Source organism: Podarcis raffonei, chromosome 12 (genome assembly GCF_027172205.1).
Source record: "Podarcis raffonei isolate rPodRaf1 chromosome 12, rPodRaf1.pri, whole genome shotgun sequence".
NCBI classification, from domain to species: domain Eukaryota; kingdom Metazoa; phylum Chordata; class Lepidosauria; order Squamata; family Lacertidae; genus Podarcis; species Podarcis raffonei.
Genome location: NC_070613.1, coordinates 20844045 through 20851520, shown reverse-complemented (window position 1 = coordinate 20851520; position 7476 = coordinate 20844045). Strand labels below are relative to the sequence as shown.

The 7476-nt window shown below is 48.0% G+C and overlaps 1 pseudogene; it reads right to left on the bottom strand.

Annotated features, from left to right (window-relative positions):
• Window positions 1-43: 43 nt before the first annotated feature.
• LOC128398382 (patched domain-containing protein 3-like) lies at window positions 44-7132 on the bottom strand (annotated as a pseudogene).
• Window positions 7133-7476: the final 344 nt, after the last annotated feature.

Here is a 7476-nt window from a genome sequence, read left to right as displayed (position 1 = left end):
AGTGGTGGGAGAGAGAACACTGAGGAACAACAACAACAACAACAACAACAATAATAATTGTTATTTATTATCTGAGGCAAAACTGGGCTCAAAGAGGCTAACATCAAATATATGACATATTACCATAAAATCAAGCAATCAATTAAAATACATCCTACCTCCTAAAATCAAGTCAGAATCAAAGTAAAATCAAATCAGACGGCAGCCTGCAAGGTAGGGATTGGGACCTTAAATGCTCTCCAGGAAGAGCCCACTCCTGCCCTCTAGGTAATTAGTTCCATTATCAAACTGCTCTCATTGTAATATTGTCATGTTTACATTAGGCGGTTTCATAATTTTTTTATCTTAGAGAGGAACTCCTTCAGCACTGGAGCTCTGGGCACTGACTGGAAGCTGTCTATTTGGCATTTTACTACAAAAGCCAAAGAAAGTTAAGAACACAGGAATAAAAATGAGACCATGAACAGCCCCAAACAAGATCACCAGAAACATTATCTTAAAAAAGGTTCTGAAGATGTAAGAGGATGCCATGGAGAGTACAATAACTCCCAAGATAGTGGAAATAGCTCCCTGTGTAACAGGGTAGCCAAGGTGGTACAAAGCATCCACAGCCTTGTCATTCACTTTGTGTTTCTCACTGGCAACAAAAGCATAGGAAATATGGGCTGAGAAGTCTACTGAAAACCCTATGCAAATTACAAGGTTGATCATGGATATGGAATCAAGATTCACATTCCAGAAGGACATGAAACCAGCTACACCAACAATAACAGAGGCAATAGCAAAGGTTACCCACAAAGAACAAAGAGGATTGGGAATGAGTAGGAAGGAAATGAGTAGCATGGCTCCAGCAGCAATCACAACATTTTGAACTGTGTTCTGAACAATCACAAGATATTGATCAAAGTAAATAAAAGCTGGATGATAAACCATTAATGGTACCTTGCAGTCCTTAGCAAGACCTCTCAGCTCATTTAAAAGACTCCTCTCATCCACTGCAGTAGTAACATTGACTGTCTGTATGAAAAAACGTGATGCTATTATTTCTGTAGCAATAAGATAAACATCCCACTTGAAGTCTGGAAAAATCCCAAAAAGGGTGGCTAAATTGTCAATGAAAAGCCTAGAGTCATCTATATTGAAAGACATACGTTTAGCGACATCTTGGTAAGTTCTCAACCAGGATACTGATAAATTCTTGTTGACGTAGGATGAGCTTTCTAGTGCATTCATACAGTTTTCAACATTTGCACGGACAGATGAATTCCAATAAGCTTCGCTTTCAGTAACAACCACCATAACCCTTGGGCCGTATTCTGAAAAATATTCCTTTTCCCATTCATAATACTGGATGACATAAGAATTATCACTAGCTAGATTTCGAAGATCTATACCTTCTTGGACTTGAGTGCAGCCAAAAATACTACTACCCAAGTACATGAGATAAAGGACTACCACAAGCACCTTGGTCCAGCTGTGCATAAGGAAGGGACCGTAATACTTTCTAAAGAATCCATTCATGGGGTGTTCAGTCTCTGCTCCAGTGGACTCATCAAAAGACCCTCCTACACAGCACATGTTATATGTGAAGCCCTGAGAGTCCTGAGGCTCATTGTTCACTTTCATGAATGTGAGCCAGTGTCTGTTGCTTTCTTCTCGTCTCCCATTTAAAGCAAGAATGGCCCCAAGAATGTCAGGTTATATAAGTAGCAGAACACAAAGGCTGTTCCTGTATAGATGCAAAATGCCTGAATGGACTGGAAAGAAGTTGCAATTCCAATGTAGAAGGCTAACACGTCTGTGAGGGTTGTGATGGTAATGGATACAGCTGCTTTTCCGTAGGTGTCAGCCATTCGATCTCTGACACTATCCTTCACTTTAGTCTTCTGCCAGCAAGACACCAGGATGAACATGTCATCAACACCAACCCCTGAAGAACGGCAAATATATAACCTATTAGTTCCTATATGTCATGCAAGAAGAGAAATACAGTGGTACCTTGAAACTCGAATGGCATGGCTCCCCCAAAAAACGGCTCCTTAACGCCGCAAACCCGTAGCTATGTAAGAGAATTTTCACCCATCATGATTCTTAAATATATTAATGAAAAGCCCAATGGAGAAGTCAGGAGGAATGTGTACATTTGCTCACTTACCAAGGATAAGAAATGGCGAATTTGCAACTGTGACAACAAACGGCACCCCACAAAAGAGCAGCAATCCAAAGCTGCTGACGACAGATAAGCCTGCTGACAGCACCCCAAAAGCTGCAACCCACACTTTTGTCCGTACACAGTCCAGCCTGGAAAACAGATTAAGAAGATTCTAATTTGATTCCGAGTATCATGGTACATGTACTAATCCCCCCTCCCACTGAACCAAGCTAAACCCGTTAGCACCACATGGATCGGCTATGCATGCACTGAAGCTGTGTGAAGCTTTGTTTTGAAGCTCTAGTTGCACAAAATATCTCAAAAAAGGATGCAAGTTTCCAAGCTCCCCAGAATGCTTCATCAGCTAGACAGTAAACAAACTGGGGGGGGGGGGAGAACAAAGTTGGCTGTTGATAAGGCCATTGAGTCTGCATTCTTCGATGGAATGTGGGAAAGATGGCAGACATTCAGATGAAGCTTGGTAGATATACTACCTCCTCCTAATACATAATAATAATAATAATAATAATAATAGTAATAATAATAATAATAATAATAATTTATTATTTCTACCCCGCCCATCTGGCTGGGTTTCCCCAGCCACTCTGGGCAGCTTCCAACAGAAGGTTAAACATACATTAACACATCAATCATTAAAAACTTCCCTAAACAGGGCTGATTTCAGATGGCTTCTAAATGTCATATAGTTGTTTATTTCTTTGACATCTGATGGGAGGGCGTTCCACAGGGCGGGTGCTACTACCGAGAAGGCCCTCTGCCTGGTTCCCTGTAACTTCGCTTCTTGCAGGGAGGGTACTTCCAGAAGGCCCTCGGTGCTGGACCTCAGTGTCCAGACAGAGCAATGGGGGTGGAGACACTCCTTCAGGTATCCAGGACCAAGGCCGTTTAGGGCTTTAAAGATCAGCACCAACACTTTGAATTGTGCTCAGAAATGTACTGGGGGCCAATGTAGGTCTTTCAAGACCAGTGTTATGTGGTGGCCACTCCCAGTCACCGGTCTAGCTGCCACATTCTGGATTAGTTGGGAGTTTCTGGGTCACCTTCAAAGGTAGCCCCACATAGGGAGCGGGGGGTGGGATGGGGGAGAAGAGAAGATCACATGTGAAATATTTTCTCTCTCTTAATATATAAATCTAAATGCTCACAAGAGTATAAAGACAGGGTGCAATTAGCAGAATATATTAGCAGAATATAAGTGGGACCTGAAATACATTTTGCAGCATGGAGTGTTCCTGTACAGAGGCCCAGGATAGCAAACAATAAAAACATCCTTAAAACAATTCCAATACAGATGTAGACTGGGAAAGATCTCTACTTGCTAAGAGCAAGGTTCTTCAGCAGACACTTAAAAGACAGCCGATACAGCATCTGTGTATTATTCAAGCAGTGGAGAATAATTCCAAAGGACAGGTGTCACAGCACTAACGGCCCAAGTCCTACATTGTGAGGAACTGACCTCCTGATCAGGTGGTATCTGCTGGAGGCCCTCAGTGACTTGACTTACCATATAAGGGGTGAGGTGATCTTTCGAATAGCCCTTCCTAAACAGTGCAGGACTTCATACACCAAGGGTTCAAGTTAGCCAGCCATGCCCTCTTTCAGAATAATTCATTCTACCCCCGCATCCCACTGGACACTCAACATTCTGAGTCCGCCCAGCAATTCTCAGTCTTCATTAAGCTGCTTGGTTGGGTTGGCTGAACAAAGTCTCTAATGCCTCAAGTCACCAGTGTGTGCACAGCCTATGACTGGCAGAAGCTTCAGCTGAGCACCACTGTCTGGCTTCCAACTTCTAGAGACAGCCACTAGTTTACATAACTTTTAAAATGGGATCAGACAAATCCACGGAGGATAATAATACCGATGACAACCAGTCATGATGCTATTCCATGACTCCAGTTTCAGAAGCAGCATGCCTCTAAGTAAGGTAAAGGGACTGCTGACCATTAGGTCCAGTCGTGGACGACTCTGGGGTTGTGGCACTCATCTTGCTTTAATGGCTGAGGGAGCTGGCGTACGGCCAGCACGGCATGACTAAGCCGCTTCTGGCGAACCAGAGTAGCGCACAGAAACGCCGTTTACCTTTCCGCCGAAGTATTTATCTACTTGCACTTTGAGGTGCTTTCGAACTGCTAGGTGGGCAGGAGCAGGGACCAAACAACGGGAACTCACCCTGTCGCAGGGATTCAAACTGCTCGGCAAGCCCTAGGCTCTGTGGTTTAGACCACAATGCCACCCATGTCCCTTATGCCTCTAAGTACCAGAGTGAGTTCTGTTTAATAGGGTGAGAGGGAAAATACATGCTAATGAATGAAAAGCTGCAACAGACTAACCCAAATGGAATAAAACTTACTGTCTGGAGCAGTTCCTTTACTTTTCTTCTGGATGCAAAGAGGCATATCAATAGCCTTACACTGAACAGTGTTACTGGCTCCAGTACTCAAACCACATAGTGGTGGGGGGAGGGGGAAGGGAGGGAGGAGAGAGAGAGAGAGAGAGAGAGAGAGAGAGAGAGAGAGAGAGAGAGAGAAAGGGTTTAACTATTCAGGCCTGGGTAGCACAGATAAGCAGAACTAGTTGCACTAATAACCACCCTAGCTGAGAAAACAGATACAGTACAAATTTTGCTTGGGCTTGTTAGCCAACCCTCATTTTTAGCAGCCAGTGCGGGTGGCGCTGTGGGTAAAAGCCTCAGCGCCTAGGACTTGCCGATCGAAAGGTCGGCGGTTCAAATCCCCGCGGCGGGGTGCGCTCCCGTCGCTTGTTCCCAGCGCCTGCCAACCTAGCAGTTCAAAAGCACCCCAGGGTGCAAGTAGATAAATAGAGACTGCTTACTAGTGGGAAGGTAAACAGCGTTCCGTGTGCTGCGCTGGCTCGCCAGATGCAGCTTGTCATGCTGGCCACGTGACCCGGAAGTGTCTGCGGACAGCGCTGGCTACCGGCCTATAGAGTGAGATGAGCGCACAACCCTAGAGTCTGTCAAGACTAGCCCGTACGGGCAGGGGTACCTTTACCTTTACCTGAGGTTCTGCTTTCTGTTCTACAAATGCTAAAGGAGCAGGTCCTTTTTTGTTTTCATTTTCGCAAAGAAGGGGGAGGGGGTTCCTATGGGTGAGGAGCTGTGGGTCGGATGATATGCATTTCGAACAAATCAGCCCATCACACTGACATAATCTGGCGGAGGTGTTGCTAAAGGTTATATCAGGGCACCAAGCTTTTTGCAGTGGGGCCCAAATCTCAATCCCCTTGCTCCCCCTATTTAAAAATATTTTGAAAGCTTTATTTATAGTGCAGTTGGAAGTCCTGCAAAGAATATTATTGTATTGTCCAAACCCCAGTCAACCACCATATTAATTATGGGCCTAGGCTCTGGATCATTTAAGTATTCATTTATTTATCTACATAATTTATTAATCATTTTATATCAAGGGTGGGGAACCTTTTTGACCAGATCTCTCCCCATCCTATGGTCCAACTGCGACATGTGCGTAGAGGCAATTGACAGATAAGGTGGTCCTGTCAAAGTTGGCCCACGGGAACGGGGGAAGATGGTGCCCAAGCAGAACTGAAGTCCCAATGCATCAGCTGATGGGTGCTCCCTTCTGCTGGGATTGGTTGTATGTGCAGCTGATCTAGCCCTATCTCTACCTGCCCTGTGCCTGTGACATCAGATGTAGGGCAGGTGGGTATGGTTTGGGTAAAATGGCCTTATGGGCCAAATGGTGAAGCTTGGCAGGCCAAATTTGGCCCATGGGCTCAAGGTTTTCTGGATTTACATCCAAGCATGTCCAAGCTGTGCAAAAGAAGTAATTCAGGAAACAGCAAGTACTGTATAAAAGCATAAAATGCATTTTTTAAACCTAGAGATTGACACAAGGCATAGTAATAATGTGCATCATTTTGAAAGAGGCACTCCTTGGCATTCTTGTTGCCAGAGATGCTGCAATAGCTTGTTTTCTAATTACTTACTAAAATTAAATGTTTGGCCGCCACTGAATGCCTCCACTTGCTGATGCAGGTGCGTTAGGCATGGGGAACCTCTGACCCTATTGATTTGATTTCAGATCCTGTTCGCTCCAGTAAGCATGGCAGCATGGATCACAGGCAGACACAGGGAGTCATCGCGGCTCCATCGTGCGTGCCAGGAGACGCTTACCTGGATGGTTGTAAGGTTCAAGGATTTCACCACGCCCGGGATGCGCTCCAGAAACGTCCGGAGCCAGAGCGCGCTGTAGTTTTTGCGAGAAGCCTCATCTTCCTGCAAGTAGTAGAAGAGGCGCAGCGCTTTGGCTGCCCGGACGGGGCGCGCCGGCCCATCCCCGGGGCCCAAGTCGAGGCCTCCCAGAAAGGGGGGCAAGTAAAGGGGGTTGGCAATGAGCGGAGCGAGGTAGAGCGGGAAGGTGAGGTCGGGCAACAGCGCCTCGATGCGCGACCCGCCTTGCACCAAGCTGAGCAGCGGGTTGGCGCTGCTGCAGTTGTGGCCGGGGCTGCTCCGCGCGCAGAGCCGGGCGAAGGGGAGCGCGGCGCCGTCGGGGCTGCGGAGCCCCCGCACCGCCTGGTCCAGCGCCAGCAGCTCGGCGAAGGCCTCCCGGGTGAGGAGCGAGCCTCCGCCGCGGGCCACGGCCAGGAGGGAGGCGAAGGAGCCCTCGGTGCTCAGCCTCTCGGCGGAGAAGCGCCGCGCGTCGTCGGTGGGGAAGTGCGCCTGCACGAAGCGCCGCTCGCTCTTGGCGGGGCCCCCGAGCGGCGTGAACTGGCCCTCGATGTCGTTGTACTCCAGGCTGCTCAGGAACGCGAAGCCGGCGCCCAGCCCGCCCGTCAGCGCCAGGGGCACGAGCAGGAAGGGCCACGGGTGCGCGCCCACCAGGGCGCCCAGGGCCCGCAGCGCGCGCGACAGGGGCCTCTCCACGCAGTCCGTGTGGCAGTCGAGGGGCGCCATCGCCTCATTTCCCTGGAACTTTTTCTATTTCTCCTCACAGCGGCGAAGAGAGCCGGACTCAGGACGGAATTAAGACCGTTATCCGAGTAAGTTAGGCGTTGGGCAGCCCGGCCCCACTTAGCACGAGTGTGCTGGGAAGTTTCTAAAACATCTCGAAAAGGGGGAATTGAGCGGGAAAAGAGAAAAGGTGGTAAAAATGGCCGCTGGGCGGAGGTTCGCCGTTCGGGAAACGCCCACCCGTTAACCGCCTCAGAAGTCGGTTGGGGGGGATTCTGAGGGAAAACCCCGTTCAGCGAAGGCATCAGTTTCTTGGCTGCAATCTGGCTGCTATGTCTGAGGGAAACTCCGGAGAAAATCCAGAACGAGA